The 23,500-nt window shown below is 46.8% G+C and overlaps 1 long non-coding RNA gene across 1 annotated transcript; it reads right to left on the bottom strand.

The window, feature by feature from the left end:
- Positions 1-6,332: 6,332 nt before the first annotated feature.
- LOC117440356 (uncharacterized) lies at positions 6,333-7,349 on the bottom strand. The gene is made up of 3 exons (XR_004551252.2): positions 7,136-7,349; positions 6,905-7,017; positions 6,333-6,418 (listed from the first exon to the last, which is right to left on the bottom strand). It is a non-coding gene; the product is annotated as an uncharacterized lncRNA (long non-coding RNA).
- Positions 7,350-23,500: the final 16,151 nt, after the last annotated feature.

The following is a 23,500-nucleotide window of genomic DNA, read 5'->3' as shown; positions in this document are numbered from 1 at the left end:
CGTGTGCAGCACTGACAGACTTATTCCACGCCCACCTACGACGTGGGCCCCACCTCCGGGCTCACTTCCGTATAAATAGGAAGTAGGCCCTACAATCCGCTCCTACTTTTCCTCAGCACTCCGTTGCAGAAGCATTGACAGGCAAAAACGGTTCTTTTGAGAGCTACCTCTGAAAAACAAAGATTCCTCCTAAAAAGCTTTGTTTTTCTAACATGGAGACTGGACAGGAAAGTCAAGGCTGTGTCAGGGATTGCCTCGTGTGCGGGTCAGGCTACATCATGAGCTTTGACAGGCACTCACAGTGTGAGTCCTGCCTGGGATTAGAGCATGCGAACGCTGCTCTCATTCCCGGGGTAGCATGCTCGGATTGTGCCTGTCTCCCGCCGGCCCTCAGACAGCAGAGAGTGGACGCTCTCGCTGCTGCAGCTGCCGAGGACGATTGGCACGTCCGGGAGGAGTACTTCGGGGACAAAGCCATTGACTTTCTGGATCAGAGTGGAGGGCACGAGTCGGACGACTACGTCCCCTCCATACAGGGATCAACGGGTGATTCCCCCATTATCTCTCCCCTCCGGACAGAGGAGACAGATAGGGAAACTGGTGTAGGTCCGGTGTATGATCCCGTGATCCCTATCTCCGCCAACACGGCATTGCCGTCGATTGGCGGGATTCTCCTGGAACTGCCAGAGATCATATCCAAGGTGGCCGCCTGGAGAAATCTCCCCGTTCCCCTAGCTCAGGAGAGCTCGCCGCCGGATGATATGTCCGGGGTGTTCTCCCAGGTACACAGGGTCAGGAGGGACCCGGTCTGGCCACGCTTCCCGGCCATAAGGAAGTACCAGGAGGGGGCGGCAGCGGACCCTGGAGCCATGAGGTCTCCGATAGGGACATACGTGCCTCTCACGAGAGTGGAGGGACTCACGGACGTGGGTTTCCCGACCGTGCCTCCGCTAGAGCCGAACCTCACGGCATTCTTTGGGGCTAGGCAGGCCAGCTCGGTTTCCGGACGGCAACCCATGCTGGCTGCCACCAAAGACAGGTTTGTCGCCAAACAGACGGACCGGATGCACCAGTGTGCTTTCCAGGCGTCAGCGGCGGAAAATAACATAGCGTTGCTGACAAACTCCATGGTGGAAATGTCGGAGCAGTCTAAAACTATGTCCTCAGGGGTGGCTGAGGAGATAGGCAAGGCGGCCAGTACTGCACTCACCCTGTGCGCAGCAGTCGCAGTCTCGCAGGCGCGGATTGCGGCATGGGCGACACAGGTCCACCGGTATCTCTGGCTACAGCAGGGGAATATACCGGAGGGTGCAGGAAAAGACCTTCTGGAGGCTCCAATTAGTCCGGACGGACTATTTGGACCACAGTTCCATGCCATGGTGGAAGGTATGAAGTCTGCTTCAGAGCAAGCAGACGACATAAGGCGTCATGCTAGCTGGCTACAAGACAAACGTCTGCAGCGACAGCAGCGTCAGCAACGACAGCATCCGCAGCCCCCGCTACAGTCTCAACGGGGGCAGAGTGGGCAGCGGCGACAGCAGCAACGGCGTCAGCACCGCCCTTCAGCAGCGGCAGGGGCTCCGTCCCAGGTCTCCGCTCCTTCGCCGCAGAGACAGGATCTGCAGGCGGCGAGTCGGAGGGGAAGGAAGAACCCCCGCTCCTGGTCTGCTCCTCCGAGAGAACCTCCGAGGAAGCAGAACAGAAGATGACTCTTTGGGGGGGTTATGTGGGAAGAGAGATTGGTCAATAAAAATAATTCAAATCTCAACAGTGTGTCTGTAGCATCTGTGTCTCACGTATCCCCCACACTAGTCAGGCCGGTTGCTATTAATCTATTGATTAAAAAGCAGCGGGACTTGTTGCATAATCCATCTGCTGTTAACCGGTCGGTTAATAGACAGAGGGACTCGCTGGTGGAGCCAGCTGTTTCTAATCGAACGGTTAGCTAGGCTCGCTGTATAAGCCTGCGGTATTTAACCAGTCGGTTATAAGACAGCAGAGCTTGACATTTAAATCGGCCGCTTCTATCCTTACGGGTAACAAGCAGCGCGATTTTTCCTCTGTCTCAGTTGTGCCTACACACAGTCGTATTAAGCCTAGCACGGCTGTTACGCAGGAGGTGAAAAGCACTGCACACACCTCCACAAGTTGGAGCATAAACCCGCCTCAGGGTCCTGTTTATGAGCCTTCTCATAAACAGAGACAGGATGAGAGTCGGGGTGTGATGCAGCGTGTGGAGACCCCTTTACAGCCCTTTAGGGTGGGGCCCCCCTTGGGTTGCGTCACGAGCAACGGCGGCAAGGGCTCTGGCATGGCTAGTCACCATGACTACCACAGCACAACAAAAGAGCGATGCTCAGAGTGGAGCCGTTTAATGGACGGATGGATGAGCAGGCTGATCAGCAGAGGGTACTCTCTGCAATTTGCCTCCCCCCCCCCGCAGTTCAATGGGATTCAGGAAACACTTCTGTCATCCCAAGAACAGTGCCTGGCGCTCCAGACGGAGCTGCAGGAACTCCTGGTAAAAAGTGCGATTTCCAGGGTTCCTCAGGGGGAAGAAAATCGGGGGTTTTAATCCCGTTATTTTCTTATCCCGAAAAAGGCCGGGGGGATGAGACCCATCCTAGATCTGTCAGCATTCAACAGAGTGATACGGAAAAGACCGTTTCACATGCTGACAATCAAACAATCAAACAGGTAATGGAGTGTGTTCACCAGGGAGATTGGTGCACCTCTATAGACCTGAAGGATGCTTACTTCCATATAACCATCATCCCAAAACACAGGAAATTCCTGCGTTTTTCATTCCAGGGAATATCGTACCAGTTCAATCGACTGCCGTTCGGATATTCCCTGGCTCCACGCACTTTTTCAAAGTGTGTAGAGACGGCGCTGGAGCCGCTACGCAGAGGAGGGATGAGAGTGTTATTTTATCTGGACGACCTGCTGTTGCTGGCTCGCTCCATAGAGGAAGCTGCTTTACAGACGGTACAGCTCGTATCTCACCTGTCAAGCCTGGGTTTCATAATCAATTGGGAAAAGAACTGTCCTCTTCCATCCCAGATCATCATGTATTTGGGGATGGAATTCAACTCAGCCCGCATGAGAGCACGACTCTCACAGCGGAGAGTGGAGAATCTGACAGCTCTCCTCAGGCGCGTCACACCCGGCAGGGTGGTGACAGCCCTTTCCGTGATGCAGCTGTTGGGCATGATGTCAGCTGGTCACGTGGTGATCCCCCTGGGTCTCCTTTACATGAGGAGACTTCAGAGGTGGTTCATTCGCCTGCGCATCGACCCTGTGCGTCAGAGGAGACGCATGGTGTGCGTTCCTCCATCCGTAGGGTTAGATCTGACCTACTGGAAAAATCCCCACATCCTGTCGGTGGGGGTTCCCCTCGGCAGAGTGACGTCACACACCTCGGTGTTTACAGACGCATCGCTCTCAGGGTGGGGAGGAACATGCATGTCGCAGGCAGTGGGGGGACAGTGGCCGCCTCACATGTCCCTTCATATAAACACGCTGGAATTACTCGCCGTATGGAGAGTAATTCAGCACTTTGCCCCGTTGCTGTGGAATCATCATGTGTTGATTCGGACAGACAACAAAACGGCGGCAGCCTACATAAATCGTCAGGGAGGTGTACGATCAGCGCAGCTGCTGGACACAGCCAGGCGGCTGTTGTGCTGGGCGCGCACACACATGATCTCGATCAGAGCAGTGTATATTCCCGGCGAGCTGAACAGAGGGGCAGATCTCATGTCCAGAGGAGGTCCTCGACAAGGGGACTGGAGCCTCCACCCCGAGCTGGTCTCCCAAGTGTGGAGCAGGTTCGGGACAGCAGAGGTGGATCTGTTCGCTGCTCGCGGGAACGCGCAGTGTGCTCTCTGGTTCTCCCTGAGAAGGCAGGATCACCCCCCTCTGGGGGTGGACGCGTTCGCACACAGACCTTGGCCCAGGGTGTTACTGTACGCTTTCCCACCAGTCCCTCTGATCCCTCGGTTCCTGGACCGAGTGCAGGAGGAGCGACTGGTAGCGGTTTTAATAGCCCCGGAACGCACGGGAGCGTCCTGGTTTCCCTTTATACGGCGGATGCTGTCAGGGAGACCGTGGGAAATTCCGTGGCGGAGGGATGCTCTCTCCCAGGTGGAGGGAGCAATCAGCGGTCACCCAGTATTAGGCCAACGTTTGTGGGCATGGCCCCTGAACGGGAACACTTAGAGGGGCTCGGCCTCTCTCAAGATGTTGTGAGGACTATTCAGGGGTCCAGAGCCGCGTCCACCAGGGCGTTATACACAACCAAATGGACGGCATTCCAACGGTGGTGTGTAGGAAAAGGCGTGGACCCCGTGGCGTGTCCCCTGCCTCTCGTGCTGTCATTTCTCCAGCTGTTGCTGGACAGGAAATTGGCCCATAGCACGATAAAAACGTATGCGGCTGCCATCTCGTCATGCCATGTAGGGTTTGGGGTCAGCACGGTGTTTAGTCACCCGCTGACAAAACGTTTCCTACGAGGAGTACAGAGACTCAGACCGGTACCACGCGCTTTAGCGCCTCAATGGGATTTGGCTGTAGTGCTGTGCGCACTAAGTAAAGCCCCTTTTGAACCACTGGATCAAGTTCCCCTGAAGTTTCTGTCAGCCAAGGTAGCGCTGCTCCTGGCTCTGACGTCAGCTAAAAGGGTGAGTGATTTGTCTGCTCTCTCTGTGGCTCCTTCATGTCTCCAGATCCAAGGAGATGGTAGCTCAGCTGTGTTACGCCCGAACCCGGCGTTTATGCCGAAGGTGATCACAAACTCGTTCAGATCGAGAGTGATAACGTTGGAGGGCTTCTTTCCTCCGCCTCACACATCAGAGGAGGAAGCCACATCTCATCTCCTCTGTCCCGTGCGCGCGCTGGCATGCTATGTTACACGCACGGCTGCGTTACGCAAATCCCAGCGTCTGTTTGTGCATTATAGAGAGCGCTCATTAGGGCAGCCTCTATCTGCACAGCGCCTGTCACACTGGCTGGGTGAGGCGGTGTCACAGGCGTATGTTTCCTCTGGGTTGGATCCACCGGAAAACATTAAAGCGCACAGCACCAGAGGAATATCAACTTCTACGGCATTGGTCGGAGGAATGACAGTGGAAGACATTTGCACTGCTGCATCTTGGTCTTCACCCTGTTCGTTTATTCGTTTTTATTTGAGGGATGTCTCCCATTCCTCTCTGACACACTCAGTACTGAATAGTCTGCCAGATTGAGGAATATCGGGGTTTTTCCAAATTGCAGGCCTCTCTCCTGCCTGTCGGCATGTAGAACGCGGCCGTTGCTCCCCTCTCTTGATCGTTTTTAACAAGTAAGACTTAAAAAAACTCTACTTTTTAAACGACAGGTAGCCCGAGTAAGCCTACCTTCGTTCCTTGATGGGGAAATATTCATTTTTTAATGCTATATTCCCTGGGAACGTGATGCTCCATTTACGCACGGCGAAATGGACATGGGTTATTAACTGAGTAGGTGTGTTTTGTGCTTCTGGTAACGGACGGAACCAGTGGGGCGTAGACTACATCCTGCTTCGCCCTTAACCCAATAGCGATAGCCTTAGAGGGCGAAGCCTTATACGAAATAGAACTAGGGTTACGTATTGTAACCCAGCTTCTATGAGTATAGGCGCAGCCCTCTAAGGTTCGGGCCCCACTGGTGCCGCGAATAGCTGAAGAAAAGCTGTGGGAGCGGATTGTAGGGCCTACTTCCTATTTATACGGAAGTGAGCCCGGAGGTGGGGCCCACGTCGTAGGTGGGCGTGGAATAAGTCTGTCAGTGCTGCACACGTGCAGTGGGGTTTACCCAATAGCGATAGCCTTAGAGGGCTGCGCCTATACTCATAGAAGCTGGGTTACAATACGTAACCCTAGACTTAGTCAGTGGTGTAATGTAACAAAATATATTTACTGTACTTAAGTAATACATTTGGGTACTTGAAGTTTACTTAAGGATGTTTACATTATGCTAGTTTGAGGGAAATGTTGAACTTTTTACTCCACTACCTTTATTTTACATATTTAGTTAGTAGTTGCTTTAAATGTTATTTTAGTAAACAATCTGACTGCTTCTTCTACCTCTGGACTTACTCTATATTCTATAGTATGCATCTGGGAGTCGTGGTCCTATTATGTTATGATTGAGATGATATTGTTGTTGTCTTTGTTGTTGTTCAAAGCCAGCCAGTTTTCTTTATGCTAGGACTTTGTTTTTCTTTTTACGTATTAAAGCCAGATGTGTGCTATTTTATGATCATCATCACAACAGTCGTGTAATATCAAGCAGAAAGAGCCAGAGAAAGATACCTAGTAAGAAGTCCAGTTCCAAGCCAAGGGTGAAGGAAGGTATATCCATAGGATTTCTCCATATGAACCGCATTGGTCAGAACGGTCTGCAAGCAACAAGTGCAAAACAAAATGTAAACGTAAGAAAGAATAACCAATGCAACAGCAATGTTGTTATTCAAAATCTGCAGACGTGCACAGTTGCAATCATGTAGCAGTAGCAGTGGCTGCAGTGTGTAAAAGTGCAATGACATTCAAAAGACCATGTTATCATAGGGAGTGCGAGGTTAAGGTCTACTCTCAGGGTGATTTGCTGGATTGAGTTTCAACGTAGCATGCTTCTGCCTCATGTAATGAGTGTATAATGAACAAAAGTGCTTCAATATGTGGGTGTTTTGCTAATATATTTGTTGCAAACACTTTGACTATAATTGCTTTACACAGAATGTGCATTAAAAAAAAGACACACACATGTTTTACTCTTATTCAACTACTGAGACTACATATTCAGAAGAAAATACATGTGGACATTCACAGATACACCCACTGAGTGCATACTTGGTGTTTAAATGTAGAGTTGTCAGTCACTGTACCTCAACATTCTCAGCATGAAACAAAATCACACATGGAAGTGTTCCAATCCAGAGTTTAAATAGCGGTGCATCCCTGAACTCCTGGACAAAATCCTGAATTTGACCAAAGAAATCTGAAAAAAATAAATACAATTACACACTTACAGTAATTATACAGCATCAAGTAAACACTAACTTTACTATGAAAAAAATATGCAGCCTCCTGTAGCAGCATGTTGATTTTTGTCTTACCTCCTGGATTGTTTTTGAATATTAGTGCATTTCCAATGATCGGATATGTTCCTTCCAACTCTGGAATAGGCTTCATTGTGAACCATTTGTGCAGGTAATCACTGAGCAGCCTGTAGGTGATGTAAGTCAGAGTAGCAATGACAAAGCTTGTTCCAAATAAAGCAATAGAGTAACTACCGAGTAACACTGCCATCGTGTCTGCTGTGTCTACTGCATGCAGTGTTTGTGTATGTTCAAATAGTAGGAGGGCTGAGCACCTGTGCCTTTGCTGCGGACATGTGACATGTGTTTGCCCCTCCTTTTCTCTGCAGCCCGCCCACTGACAGATAACTGTTATAGGATGAGCCCAGTATGTATTCTCATTTATGGCTGTTATTATTTAATTCCCAAAAAGGAAAAAGGAGATGTATAACATGGGAGATAGTAGGGAGATAAATTAGAGTATAAAATGTGGAGGGGAATACATGATGATGAGTTGAATATGTTGACACATAATACATGATCAAGATGTTAATTATTTACTTGTTGGTATCAGATTGGCCCCTGACGAAGGCCTTTGTCCTATTTATTTTCTCGTTGTCATTGTGAATACCTTGATGTCACGTCCAACTTGATTGGTTAATAAATACCACTCTTATCTTTGTGATATTTATAATTAAAACCATTTGTATAGAATTATTGTAAATAAGGGGACAAAACAACACCTAATACCAACATAATTCACTAATACCAAAAATATTTCACTCAACACAGGAATACAAAAATATTTACACTAACACAGTGAATAAAACTTTAACTAAAAATAAATTAAATACAAAATAAACAAATAAAAGGTGTGCAATGAGCTGACAGTCGCAGGCCATAATAATAATAATAACCTTTTTTTTACTTTAAAGGGGACCTATTGTTCCAAAAGAAATCCACGTTTTCATGTATTTTATACATAAACATGTGTCCCCTCTGTGTAAAGAGATTCTTAACGTTTCAGGAAAAAAGTTTCTCTTTCTTTTTGTCCTGATCCATTTATATAAAAACCTGTCTGAAAATGTGCTGATCAGATTTTGGCCACTTTATGATGTCATAACGATTTGTTTGTCTTGTGTAACCATTAGCCAATCACCAACCAAGGTAACACCGACCCACCTTGTCACCTGAATCTCCTCCTAGAGCAACATTGTGTTATTTTTAACCAAATATCTCCCAGAGGGGCGTGGGGAGTGGCTCCTTATTTTCATCTAAAGTAACAGACAGAGAATCAGCACTTTTGAAACAGGGCTGAAACAGAGGGGTTTATGGATGCTACAATGGGTGATGTGTTTGGTGTTTCCAACCAACCACTTCAGAGACAGGTTTTTTATATATCTGAGACCTATAATATATTAATGAAAAACAGTATAATAGGGGACCTTTACATGTCTTTAAAAGGCCAGTACTACTGTATAATACCTGAGGGTTCACCAGGGTTTGTAAATTGAAAGCATATCTGTTCAATAGCGAGGACCAAGGCCACTGAGACCATCAAAACCAATTAATATATTTTAAAAAGATTCTGAAGCATTGTCAGCATTGAGGTTTTAAAATTAGTCTAATGTGTTCTCTTTGTGGTCATGATGATACTGAGGTCATATCAAAATACTAAATTACTGTAATTTGTTGTTAAGAAGAAGATTAACATTTATTGATTCAGTTGAAATTCAGCTTCCACTCTGTTTTATACACAGAGGTATATACTGTGCACACACGCATGGAGAGTCAGCCAGTCGGTCTGGGGCCAGTTGGGGGTTTGGCGCCTTGCTCAATGGCACCTCAGCAGGGCCCAGGAGGTGAACTGGCACCTCTCCAGCTACCAGTCACGTGGTTATATTTTTGGTCTGACCGATCATTTCCGGTTTTGCGGTGTGATGCAGTGCTGGAATTGGGCCGGTACTCACCGGTACGCAGTACCGGCACTTCAAATGTTTACCCATGTGGTACCGGCACTTCGTACCGGCAAGGTGCCCGGGACTCAGTAAAATGCCGGTACTCAGCCGCCGGCGGCACGTCATGGCGGCCCGGACTGGCCATCGGGAGGTTTCCCGATGGCCTGGCCTGTTAAGTGGCCTGCTGGCCTGAGGATCTTTTTTTATACGTATGTATTGTGAATGCAACGCTGCGCAAATGTGGGTCTGACTCTGCCTCACAGAGGGTGACTGGCTGTCTCCATGATGTGGCCTGCCGACATGGAGAATCGTCGCAATATATATATATTAGTGCTGTCAAAATTATCGCGTTAACGGCGGTAATTAATTTTTTGAATTAATTGCGTTAAAATATTTAACGCATTTAACGCATGTGCAGAATGGCCCGCCCCATACGTGCCACCAGTGGCAGCGCCAAGGTATGGCTGGGGTAGGCTACACCCATACCAAGAAATGGCTTAGCCCCACCATGAAAAATGATGTTAAAGTAAGCAAAATAAAGTCTGCCAACTCGCGCGGAGTAAATTGCACAGACAGCCGTTAGTAAGATTGATTTCAGTAGCCACCGTTTTGAAAACTTTTGTCACGTAGTGATCGTCTTCTCAATAGAACATCTTTGATAACGGCGTGTTGTTGTTGCAGGAAGTCCCGATGGAGAATACTTTTGCTGTAGTACAGGGGTGCACATAACTGGTACGCAGATTATGTGCGTAATCTGAAATGTTTACCGTCACTTGTGTCACACAGCGCATTTGCGTACCGACGTACTTGTGAAGCTTTTCCAGAAGGCGGTTAGATCACCGGACGTGCACCGACTCTGTGCACACGGAGTGCACAGACAGGGAGCTGTTAACGTCGGTCTGTAAAACGGATTTGTGCCAAAACTACGCCAACCGGCTGCGGAGGGAGACTCCCCCCCCCCTTCACTGGAGAACTGCGCTAAAACAGCTGATCACAACGTTCACAACGATAGGAATCAACACGTAATGAATTAAGACCCCACGGTTTGATGATTGATAGGTGTGTGGGTTGTCTTTCATTTTGACACGCAGAAAAATGTTATAATAAACATAGATACTGTATGTTAAATGGATATATCCGCCATCTTTCATTTATCTTTCCATTCCCACAACAATATACATAAATAAATGGCATATTTTGGACATAGTTCGAATGGTGATTAATCATGATTAATTAATTTTTAAGCTGTGATTAATCTGATTAAAAATTGTAATCATTTGACAGCCCTAATATATATATATATAGCGAAGCTTGCAGCATTTTTATAAACAACATTTTTGTTAACAGAGGATCAACAACAATGATACCGTGGTCCGCCGAGGAAGTTACGACGTTCCTACACTTTATTGCAGATGACAAGATCCAGCGGGAGCTCGACGGGACAACTCAAAAAACGGAAAAAGATGAAGAGTGAGTATCGCGTAGTGAAGGACAACAACAAGCCGATCGTTCCGCCTACTATATACTACCCCAGTTCCTAAACTGTAATGGAGACGCGCCATAAAGTGAGCCAGTCCTAATGAGCGAGCCAGTCCTAACGAAGTGAGCCAGTCCTAATGAGCGAGGCCGTGTAGTGAAACCTGAGGTTACCTACTGTAACCCCAGCTTCTATGAGTAAATGGCGCAGCCCTCTAAGGCTATCGCTATTGGGTTATCCCCCTGCGCCCACGCGCAGCACTGAAACACTTGTAGTCCACGCCCACCCGCTAGGTGGGCCCCACCCTCGGCCCTCCTTCCGGTATAAATTGGAAGGGGGCCCGGCAATCTGCTCCCATACAAAATAACTTTTCTTCAGCTATTCGTAGAGCCAGTGGGGCCCCGCACTTAGAGGGCTGCGCCATTTACTCATAGAAGCTGGGGTTACAGTAGGTAACCTCAGTTCTATTTCGTATATGGCTTCGCCCTCTAAGGCTATCACTATTGGGTTAAGGGCGAAGCATGATGTAGTCTGCGCCCCACTGGGTCCGCCCGGCACTAGAAGCACAGACACACCTGCTCAATAACACCCCCCTGCCTGTTGTGCCATGCATAATGGCGCATCACCGTCCCTGGAACATAGCAAAACATGCCTGTCTTCCCGGCGGGGTGAAGGCTGGGAACAATACATACCGGCCACTGTGAGAAAGTAGAGACGAAGGTCCCACCTTGCCCAGCGATCATAGAGGGGGAACAGCAGCTCTCTGCCTATCAGACAGGTAGGAGAGCGCCCAGCTGGATCCCTGATGTCACTCACTCTGACCAAGCCCTCCGTACAAAGTGTGTCAGAGGAAAAAGGAACCTCCCTCCTATAAGAGGGGTAACGGGGGCGCTCTCCGCGTGCAAATATCTTCCACTGACATTCCTCCGTGCAACGCCGTGGAGGAGGAAATTCCTCTGGTGGAGTGCGCCTTGATATTCTCCGGGGGCTCCACCCCAGAGGAGACATATGCCTGTGACACAGCCTCACACAACCAGTGTGACAGCCGTTGTGCCGACAGAGGTTGCCCGATCGAGCGCTCTCTATAATGCACAAACAGGCGCTGAGAACAGCGCCAGGCCGCCGTGCACGCCACATAGCAGGACAGCGTGCACACCGGACAGAGGAGATGAGATGTGGCTTCTTCCTCCGATTTATGAGGAGGCGGAAAAAATCCATCCAGGGTGATCACTCTTGACCTAAAAGAGCTTGTGATGACCTTTGGCATAAAGGCTGGGTTAGGACGTAGCACAGCCGAACTGCCATCCCCTTGGATCTGGAGGCATGACGGGGCTACAGAGAGAGCGGATAAATCACTCACCCTTTTTGCTGATGTTAGAGCCAAAAGCAGTACTACTTTGGCTGATAACATTTTAAGGGGAACCTGCTCTAAAGGTTCAAATGGGGCTTTGCTTAGTGCTCGTAACACCAAAGCCAAATCCCACTGAGGCGCCAGTGCGCGTGATACCGGTCTGAGTCTTCGTACCCCTTGCAGAAAACGCTTCGTCAGGGGGTGACTGAACAACGTCCCTGCTCCGAAACCCACGTGACAAGATGATATGGCAGCCGCATATACCTTGATTGTGCTGAACGCCAAATTCCTGTCCAACAACAGCTGGAGGAATGACAGCACGTGAGGCAGGGGGCACGTAATGGGGTCCAGGCTTCTTTCTACACACCAACGCCAACACCCCAACGCCAACACCAACACCAACGCCGCCCAAAAGGCTCGTTCACATTAAGCACGTGAATTTGCGTACACGTAACAGCACCGCACGTTCATGACAGCATGGTACTGGATTTATATTAACGAGGCAGCAGTTAGCAGCTAGCGGCTAGCTAGTAAATTATGCTAAATTACACATCAATCGTTATGTACTTTTATATTACGCTGACATCAGGATCTAGTGATATCCAAGCAACAGAGCTTCATTTAGCATGATACTTGTGTGGGTTGGGTTGTACATGAAACCACTTGGTAATATATAAAAATGTATATGTTGAAGCCTGTTATGATCAATTGTGAGTTAAAACTTTATCTAAAAAGTAAAGCTGATGATGGATTACTGTGGTGGAGTTAAAATAACAATAGCCTATTTCTTTTTGAAATGTGATGGAGTAAAAGGATAGTAACTGTGATTATTCATGTTAAGTAGCCCACAAGGAACTAAAACAATTGCAAGTGCAATAAGAAGCTACAGGAACGTTAATCTACGTCGGTAATATTAACTTTATTTGATACAGCATTTACTAGGGCTGTGCATCTTCACTGGTCTCACGATTCGATTCGATTACGATTATCCTGTCAACGATTCGATTCGGTTCGATATCCCGGTGCATCACGGTGCATCACGATTCATACCAATGCGTTGCATCCTCAATTTTCTATATTACTGCACATGGCTTATTTTTCATCAATGCATACTGCATGTATGTAAATACATATGAACTCTCTTTTTATTATTTAGAAAGTGCTTCAGAAATCAATTACATAAATGTCTTGACATTAATTTATAAACCAAAATAAATGAATTGTATAGGTCTAGCCTCCGTGTGTGAAGTTGTTCCATTCTCAATGTCCTGAATGTGGCATCACACACAGGACTTGAGTCTGAACACAGCAGACAACAGGAGTATTTACAACAGCATATACAAACAAAAATACTGCATGTGGGTGCACACTTACATTCTCTGTCTTACTGTTACATAAATCCCATGAATGTATGAGATTAAATTAGCTTCATTATATCTCAGTGATTAAGTGAATAACAACGTTTCTATCGGGTCACTATCAGCCTGTCACTCATTATTTTCAGGGAGGGGGCGGGGCTTGGAGTAACGGAGAGGAGACGGTGATCGCGGAAGCTTTTTTCCTCCTGCCTTCACAAACTTTACACACGTATATATCGTCTGCAAATTGCTAGAGGACATTCATACTTTGCAATCCAAGACTTAATTAAATCCACCAAAAACCTGACATGATTGTAACGCGATTATTTTTGAAAAACATAAATCCCTCCCTGTGTCTCTGAGCCGCAGCGACATGCACGGAGTGATTCAGAGCGGGTCCAGCTGTTGTCGGTTCTGGACTGGTGTTCTTGTGTTGGTGGATAAAGCAGACTGCTCCGTGTTGCTGTGCCGCTGTCACGTATGTTCCCTGATCTCTGAGTCACCGACCGATTTGATATTAAAGTGACAGAAAAAACGTTATAGTAAAGCCGCGGCCGGAAAATCAGGAAGCAACGTTACTACTCTATAACCGATTATCTTCCGTCACTGCATCGAGACCGAATCGTCCACGTCCGCATCGCAATGCATCGTAGAAACGATTATTTTCAACACCCCTAGCATTTACGGTACAAGATTTACATCATACAGCCCATGTAGTATAATATTTTACAAATGATGAATTACAGCAAACATGTGCAATATATCCATTATTACAACTCCGTGGGCTGGCAGTAAGGCGATCTGGTCCGTTGTTATTGTGCATCCATGGGTAAAGAGAAACTCATGTAGTACTGAACACGTAACATGAACGTGCCGGGCGGCGCGGTCCCGTGGGTTAGATGCGCGTTCATAATGCCGAGGGAAATAACTCTCCCTTTAAAACGAATGTTTTTAATAAGGGCTATACAAACGTTCATACTGGGTAGTTTATTTAGTTTAAAAAAAATTATCCCACGAGTTACAGACCACTCTTTCCCAATGTAAGTCAATGGGAAAAAGTGTTTCCGGGCCCAGCAACCTAAAGGAAGTGTAGTACCGCCGTTTGACCAGCACGAATATTCTCATCAGACTCCGGCGCACTTCCTGGGGGCTTGGTGTGGAGTGGGAGTGGGCTATCAAGCCCTCAAACAGCGAGTCTGCAGCATGGATGTATAATAAGAACTGGATACAGCATGGGAGGCGGGGCCTCATTCATTCCTATGAGAGTTGCTCATTAGCGCATGATGATAAAATGGCCCAACTTTCGAGAGAGTGAAACGTCACAGATTACCCGGCATGCCTGAGAAGTACCCGTATGTGCGCTCATAGCGCATGCGCAACTTTAACCCAAATGCTCGTTCACATCAAGCACGTCAATTTGCGTACACGTAACAGCACCGTGCGTTCATGACAGCTTGGTAATGGATTGTTATTATGCAGTTAGCAGCTAGCGGCTAGCTAGTAATTATGCTAATGTACACATCAATCGTTATGTACTTCTATTACGCTGTAACAGGATCTAGTGATATCCAACAGAGCTTCATTTAGCATGAAAGAATTATTGCACTGTATATATATATATATATATATATTAGGGCTGTCAAACGATTACATTTTTTAATCAGATTAATAACAGCTTAAAAATTAATTAATCATGATTAATCACCATTCGAACTATGTCCAAAATATGCCATTTATTTATGCATATTGTTGTGGGTATGGAAAGATAAAGGAAAGCAGGCGGATATATCAATTTAACATACATGTTAAATTGATATATTATAACATTTTTCTGCATGTCAAAATGAAAGACAACCCACACACCTATCAATCATCAAACCGTGGGGTCTTAATTCATTACGTGTTGATTTCTATCAACGGGGGAGTACTTCAGGAAAGTCGACAGGGGGGGGGGGGGCTAGTGGAGTACTTCGTGACCACAGAGTGTGAACGTTGTGATCAGCTGTTTTAGCGCAGTTCTCCAGTGAAGGGGGGAGTCTCCCTCCGCAGCCGGTTGGCGTAGTTTTGGCACAGTTCCGTTGTACAGACCGACGTTAATAGCAGCCCTGTCTGTGCACACGGAGACCGACTCTGTCGTCCGGTGATCTAACCGCCTTCTGGAAAAGCTTCACAAGTACGTCGGTACGCAAATGCGCTTTGTGACACAAGTGACGGTACGCATTTCAGATGACGCACATAACCTGCGTACCAGTTATGTGCACCCCTGTACCAGAGCCATATTATTACTCTTATATGGCTCTGCCCTGTACTACAGCAAGAGTATTCTCCGTCGGGACTTCCTGCAACAACACCACGCCGTTATCAAAGATGTTCTATTGAGAAGACGATCACTACGTGACAAAAGTTTTCAAAACCGTGGCTACTGAAATCAATCTTACTAACTGCCGTCTGTGCAATTTACTCCGCGCGAGTTGGCAGACTTTATTTTGCTTACTTTAACATCATTTTTCATGGTGGGGCTAAGCCATTTATTGGTATGGGTGTAGCCTACCCCATTCATACCCTGGCGCTGCCACTGGTGGCACGTATGGGGCGGGCCATTCTGCACATCGTCACCTTCTTAAACTAATGGCCTATGTCATATTTTGGAGAAAATGTTTTTTTTGCCTAAATCATCTCTTCTTGATGCTGGCCACCTCTGGTAAAATTGCCTACATCCTTATTGAAAGGATAGTGCTGTTCCTACCCTGATAGTATAATGGCCTATGTCAAGAGTGTGACTTAGGCCATATATTTAAAAAACATAATGGCTTAAGTCACATTGTCTTGTGACTTAGGCCATTTGACAAGCTTTACAAAATGGCTACTTCAAGAAAAAGAAAAAACTAACAGATAAATTAAGTTATTTTCATGGTTCAGGGCTTGTCCCCTATTGGGAAGTGATGTTTACTATACTATAGGCTGGGCTATAAATGTTGTGTAGTTATTTAGTCTTTTACTTTCACAATGTATAGTTACTGTAGCTACCGAAGCTATACTGTAGGTACTATAGTTACTGTAGCTAATATAGCTACTGTAGCTCCATGAAGCATGCACACATTCCCTTCTGGGACAATAAAGACTAATCTAAAAACTAATCTAACCTTTCAAAAGTAACGGTTACAATTACTGCATAATTATGAATTAGAAAAAGTACATTTTGCGTTTGTCTGTTTCAATTCTTAATATTGTATTATTGTCTCATTTTTCCACATTACATTTCCATCTTATTAGGAAAGATTACATGTTTTTTTAATTGAATTTGGCCAAATGATATTCATCAAAAATAGCTTTAATGTATTAATACATAGGACCACAGTGCAATTACAAAACATTTTTTCATAATGATCACAGTTGTGACCGTACGCCTACTCCTTTTTGGTAGGAGATGCACTTGACTTTTCAGACACCGATCAGGAATCATCCAATGAAAATGAGACCGTTGTTAAAGAGATGGAGCAGCATGTACCAGGCCAAGACCCTGTATCAGATGGAGCAGACAATAACTTAAACACTCTCATTGAAGAAGAGAGTGTTGCTGAAGATGCCAAGCAGACCCGTCCACACCATGAAGAAGACTTAGATGATGATGATGTTATCATTGACCCAAACTACAATCCATCCTCTGATGAGTCCTCTCTCCCTGAAAATGAAGACAGTCTGGCAGCAACTTCAGAACATTATGGTCCTCATCTAGAGGATGTATGAAAACAATATGGTCAAAAGGAAACAACATAAATACCTCAGCCCAGAAACATGGAAGCAAAATGAATCCAGGAAGAAACATCTCAAAGGAATGGCATACAAGGTCAAAGGTGGCAAAGAAATAGCTGCAAAGGCTATGGGCCTTCCCTGCAATTCGAAGTTCTGTCAACGAGTCACGACTCGAGACTGTCAATCCATTACAGAAGAGCAGAGGCAGTGGATATTTTAGAAAGTTTGGTCAATGGACAACTGGGAAGAACATCGGTTATACGTCACCACTTTGATCACAAAGGTTACCATGAAGCGAAAGAAAGAAAGTTGGTGAGGGATCCAGGCGCAGTTCATCATTTTCCTACCAACTGAAACTTCAGGATGGAACGAATCTTAAAGTGTGCAAAGCTTTTTTTCTTCTACACTTGGTATCCCTGATAGAACCATTACACTGGCTGAACAAAGACACCATCGACCATGACGAACAAGTGGCAGACCCGCCAACTACATCTCCACCTAAGAGTGGCAAAAATGCAAAGCTGGAAACTGCTGTCACAGAGTTCCTTAAGGACTGGTTGAAGGATCTGCCCACTGTTGATTCACACTACTGCAGAAGGACAGCGCCCTACAAAGACAAGAATTTCCTTCACCCAGGCACAACCATCTCCCAACTACATCAGGAATATCAACAGGCAGCTGCAATTGCTGAAGTTGACGCTCTGCCAATCAAGGAGAGGACATTTCAGGACCTTCAGTCCATGAAACATGTCATACCCTTCGAGTGTCATCAGCTTTTTGACAATTTGCCACATAATTACACACACACACACACACACACACACACACACACACACACAAATCAAGATGACTGAGAAAGATTCAGGGGATAAACTGATTTAAAGGTCCCATGTCATGCTTTTCCGGTTATTACCTGTCCCCTAGTGTGTTATGTAGGTTTTTCTGCATGTAAACAGTGTGCAGAGTCACAAACCCTCAAAGTGCACCCTGTAGCGAGTAAAACTAACACAGAAAAGACCTGTCTGTGCTGCCCCAGAACGCCTCGTTGGACATTTCTCTTTTTCCATTTGTTTCTTCCTGAGTATAGTGACGTAATCTTACCCAGTTCCAAATGGACCAATCCGTGGAGCTACACACACACACACACACACACACACACACACACACACACACACACACACACACGTGTCACACACACACACACACACACACACCCCCCCTTATCTTTTCTCAGCCGAGATGTTCCGCTGAGTTTTGCCGGCACACTCAGCCGCAGCTACGTGGATCTCCACTCACAGTTCGCCACACACTCACGTGTGTGTGCTCAGGCTGAGTTCCGTGGTATCTCGCAGACCCCAAGCAGCAACCAGGAAACGACACCAGTAATACAGCTCACACTGTCCGCTCCTCGAGCCTCAAAGGGCGGAGCAGCGAGCCCCGCAACGTCTCGCCAACACAGCACCCAGACCGCATGCAGCATTCTCATCTGTTTGTCATTACTGGTGTCATTTTCTGGTTGCTAACTAATGCCATTGTAACACATAATCACTGATGTTCAGCTGTAACGGTGGTGGACTAATCAGAGCACAGTGGGCTCACAGGGTGGGGGGGGGGGCAGGAGCTCCAACAAGGTGTGTAGGACAGAGAGTGAATACACAGACTATAGAGATGCTGTTTGAGAAACCAATGTGAGTTTGGAAAATTGAACAATGTAAATCTATTCTAGTCGACCTCAACAATGGAATTATGATCAGTCGAAATGGCCAAGACATGGGACCTTTAAATGGAAAAGGGTTAGCTGCAATTAAAAACACAGCAAAGAAGAGCTGGAGGGAGTATGAGGAGAGGCACATGCCTCCTCAGGGTTAGATTTACTTGCCTTTTGTTTTATTTAGCTAAGATTTAAGTTGTACCTTTTGAGTTTGCTATATTGAATTAAAGGGCCAACAACGTCCAAACTGCCCTCTCTTTTCTGAGTCTCTGTATGCTCTTCTAGCATTTGAAACTGTTAGTGGCCGACCCAGCCATGGTCTGTCACAGTAATGCGGAAAAGAGAAGTGCACTGTTTTGCCTAAGTCACTTACTCAAGAAGTAATAAGGCCTAAGTCAGGTTTCAAATTGCCTAAGTCACAACAACATGTTCGTAAATTGGCCTAAGTCATCTAATCCTCTTATTTTACACAATTGACAGACAGTGTTATTTGTACGTCAATAGTCATATATTGTCATAACCTTTTTGTGTGAAATAATTAATATATATCATATATTCTATATTTGGTTCAGTTTTTTCTGTTTTTTGAAAAACTTTCAAATATGACTTAGGCCATTAGTTTAAGAAGGTGACGACATGCGTTAAATGCGTTAAATATTTTAACGCAATTAATTCAAAAAATTAATTACCGCCGCTAACGCGATAATTTTGACAGCACTAATATATATATTAGGGCTGTCAGTCGATTAAAATATTTAATCGCGATTAATCGCATGATTGTCTATAGTTAATCGCGATTAATCGCAAATTAATCGCACATTTTTTATCTGTTCTAAATGTACCTTAGAGGAATATTTTTCAAGTTTTTAATACTCTTATCAACATATGAGTGGACAAATATGCTTTATGCAAATGTTTATTATCATTTGAACAATGACAAATATTCTCATGAATATTAAACATAACAACCTCTGAACATTACAAATATTCGCCTCAATTCAACCTGGAACCTCTCTCATACAATACAAATGGGGTGTGTGTGTGTGTGTGTGTGTGTGTGTGTGTGTGTGTGTGTGTGTGTGTGTGTGTGTGTGTGTGTGTGTGTGTGGGTGTGTGTGTGTGTGTGTGTGTGTGTGTGTGTGTGTGTGTGTGTGTGTGTGTGTGTGTGTGTGTGTGTGTGTGTGTGTGTGTGTGTGTGTGTGTGTGTGTGTGTGTGTGTGTGTGTGTGTGTGTGTGTGTGTGTGTGTGTGTGTGTGTGTGTGTGTGTGTGTTGGATCGTTGGAGCTATGTGCAACTCAAGGCATATGCTCGAACGGGAGCTGCCTGGAAGCTGCGATCATGTTGCGCGCATTAACACTAGCTGAGTGTGCTGACTTCTCCTACAATGTCCCGCTGTCTGCATCAAGTCAAGTGCTCGGCGCAGTTGTGGCGAAATGTCGCTCCTCTGTTTTCATTTAAACAGCTCCTTATATCCGTTAGCGCAGCTAGCTAGCACCAGATGCTAACAACAACAATGCACGTAAGGTCTCTCTCTCGCTCGCTCGGGCCACACAAACACACACCCTCCCGGTCCATCCATGGGTAAAGAGAAACTATAGGTTACTTACGTAACCCCAGTCTCAGAGTAACATGAAGTGAGATGTCTCACTATGGGATGCGCCTCATCGCGGAGCAAACAGAAGCATCAATCTCATTACGCCAATCCTGATTGGCTGGTGATCTTTGACGTCAACGTCAGGGGAAATCACCCCCTATAAGTAGCCTGCGCCACGACGCATGCGTCATTCAAAATAAGCACCTCTTCTCGCTTCACCATAGCAAGGAGGGCCGTCTGGTGAGACATCTCACTTCATGCTTTAATTAATCGCACATTTTTTATCTGTTCTAAATGTACCTTAGAGGAATATTTTTCAAGTTTTTAATACTCTTATCAACATATGAGTGGACAAATATGCTTTATGCAAATGTTTATTATCATTTGAACAATGACAAATATTCTCATGAATATTAAACATAACAACCTCTGAACATTACAAATATTCGCCTCAATTCAACCTGGAACCTCTCTCATACAATACAAATGGGGTGTGTGTGTGTGTGTGTGTGTGTGTGTGTGTGTGTGTGTGTGTGTGTGTGTGTGTGTGTGTGTGTGTGTGTGTGTGTGTGTGTGTGTGTGTGTGTGTGTGTGTGTGTGTGTGTGTGTGTGTGTGTGTGTGTGTGTGTGTGTGTGTGTGTGTGTGTGTGTGTGTGTGTGTGTGTGTGTGTGTGTGTGTTGGATCGTTGGAGCTATGTGCAACTCAAGGCATATGCTCGAACGGGAGCTGCCTGGAAGCTGCGATCATGTTGCGCGCATTAACACTAGCTGAGTGTGCTGACTTCTCCTACAATGTCCCGCTGTCTGCATCAAGTCAAGTGCTCGGCGCAGTTGTGGCGAAATGTCGCTCCTCTGTTTTCATTTAAACAGCTCCTTATATCCGTTAGCGCAGCTAGCTAGCACCAGATGCTAACAACAACAATGCACGTAAGGTCTCTCTCTCGCTCGCTCGGGCCGTCCATCCATGGGTAAAGAGAAACTATAGGTTACTTACGTAACCCCAGTCTCAGAGTAACATGAAGTGAGATGTCTCACTATGGGATGCGCCTCATCGCGGAGCAAACAGAAGCATCAATCTCATTACGCCAATCCTGATTGGCTGGTGATCTTTGACGTCAACGTCAGGGGAAATCACCCCCTATAAGTAGCCTGCGCCACGACGCATGCGTCATTCAAAATAAGCACCTCTTCTCGCTTCACCATAGCAAGGAGGGCCGTCTGGTGAGACATCTCACTTCATGTTACTCTGAGTACTGGGGTTACGTAAGTAACCTATAGTTCTCATTCATAACACTCCGTTCGATGTCTCACTATGGGAAATTGTAGCTCCCGTATTGCCAGACGAACTTATCTCGAAAATCACCAAACCAACCAGAACTTAACAGGTAGAGCTCTGACTCAGGTGCCCAGCACTGCTTGAGTCACACTGGGAGCAGAACGCCCAGCCTGTTAAGAGGCGGACAAAAGTGAGTGGCGAGGACCAGCTCGCCGCTGCACCAATGTCTTGGATGGGAGGCATCCTGGACAGAGCCCAGGATGCAGCCAGACCCTGAGTCGAAAGAGCTCGCGGACCCGAGGGTGCCTGCGAACTCTGACTCGTATGGGCCCCAAAGCAATTGCTTCCACAAAACAGTGGGAGAGCCGTTGCTTAGTAACAGGCTTGCCCTTATAAGGGTTAGCCCAGGACACCAGGAGTTGGTCATTATGACAAGCACCCCTGATCTGTCCATACAGGTGCGTAAGCACGAACTGGACACAGCAAATCCGGCTGCTGTTCCCCGGAGGGACCCAGCGGCGGAGGAAATGCCTCAATGTCCATTAGGGTACATGACCCAACCACCTTGGGTATAAGGACAGGGTTGGGCTTCAACAACACTCTCGTTTGCCCTGGGGTGAACCGAGTGTGTGAAAAAATATGTACAGATAGTGCATGAAAACATTACTGGCTCGCCTGGCGGAAGCCAGGACCAGTAACAGCACTATATTAGAGAGACCTGGTGTAGGAATCTCTCGCACTCTGAATAGTGTTTATCACCCTATGAGGGAGTCTCACTGTATTCAGGTTGTACCACTCACGGGCCAGGCCCATAAGGCCAAGCGCTCTGGGTGTGGGTGAAAGATCGCCCCCCCCGCCTGGGACAGTATGTCCCTGCGTAGCGGGAGCTGCCATGGCTGCCCGCACAGCAGCTGATAAATCTCCGCCAGCCAGTACATAGCGGGCCAGTGCGGAGCTATCAGGATAAGTGTGTGGCGTTGTTCCCTCACTCTGGCCAGAGTTTGGGGAATCAGAGCCAGGGGTGGGAACGCGTACAGAAGGCCCGAAGGCCAAACGTGTGCGAGTGCGTCCACGCCTAACGGTGCGTTTAAGTCGCGCATCGAAAAGAACAGCTGACATTGAGCATTTTATTTTGATGCGAACAGGTCCACCGTGGCTCTACCATAACGCACCCACAGCTGGCTCACAATCCTTGGATGTAGAGTCCAGTCTGCATAAAGTGGTGCACCTCTGGACAGTAGGTCAGCCCCGAGGTTCAACACACCCGGTACGTGCGTCGCTCTCAGAGAGAGGAGACTCCCGCTGCTCCATAAGATCAGTTTGCGTGCCAGCATGTGTAACTGGAGAGAACGCAAACCCCCTTGGCGGTTTATATACGATATTGTAGTCGTATTGTCTGTCCTCACGAGGACATGGTGTCCTCTGAGAAAAGGCAGAAAGCGTTTTAGGGTGAGGAACACCGCTAAAAGCTCTAGGTAATTTATGTGCGCCCGCTGGAGGTCTCTGCTCCAGAGACCCCTCACCGGACGGCCTTCATAAATACCTCCCCAACCTGTCAGACATGCGTCCGTGGTGACCACCTTCCGTGAAAGGACAGCACCTATAGGCACGCCCCGTACTAGAAAAGTCGGGTGCAGCCAGTGGCGCAGTGCTGTTACGCATTACACAGTAACCATAACTCTCCGCGCGCCATGACGCGCGGGGTTTAGTTTTAAGGCGGCTACCCAGCGCTGAAACTCCCTCATGTGTAAGCGTCCTAGTCGTACGACCAGGATGGCTGACGCCATGAGCCCCATTAACCGCAGGCATGTTCTGAAGAGAACATGTTTGCGCAGCTGGAATTGAGCGAGACAAGCTCTGAAAGCTTTCACTCTTTCCGCTGACAGTCGGGCTGTAAAGGGTACCGAGTTCAGGTGTAAACCCAGG

The sequence above is a fragment of the Pseudochaenichthys georgianus genome, chromosome 1, assembly GCF_902827115.2.
Source record: "Pseudochaenichthys georgianus chromosome 1, fPseGeo1.2, whole genome shotgun sequence".
NCBI classification, from domain to species: Eukaryota; Metazoa; Chordata; class Actinopteri; order Perciformes; family Channichthyidae; genus Pseudochaenichthys; species Pseudochaenichthys georgianus.
Note: the sequence above shows the minus strand (reverse complement) of the source record. Positions and strands in the feature narration are given on the sequence as shown.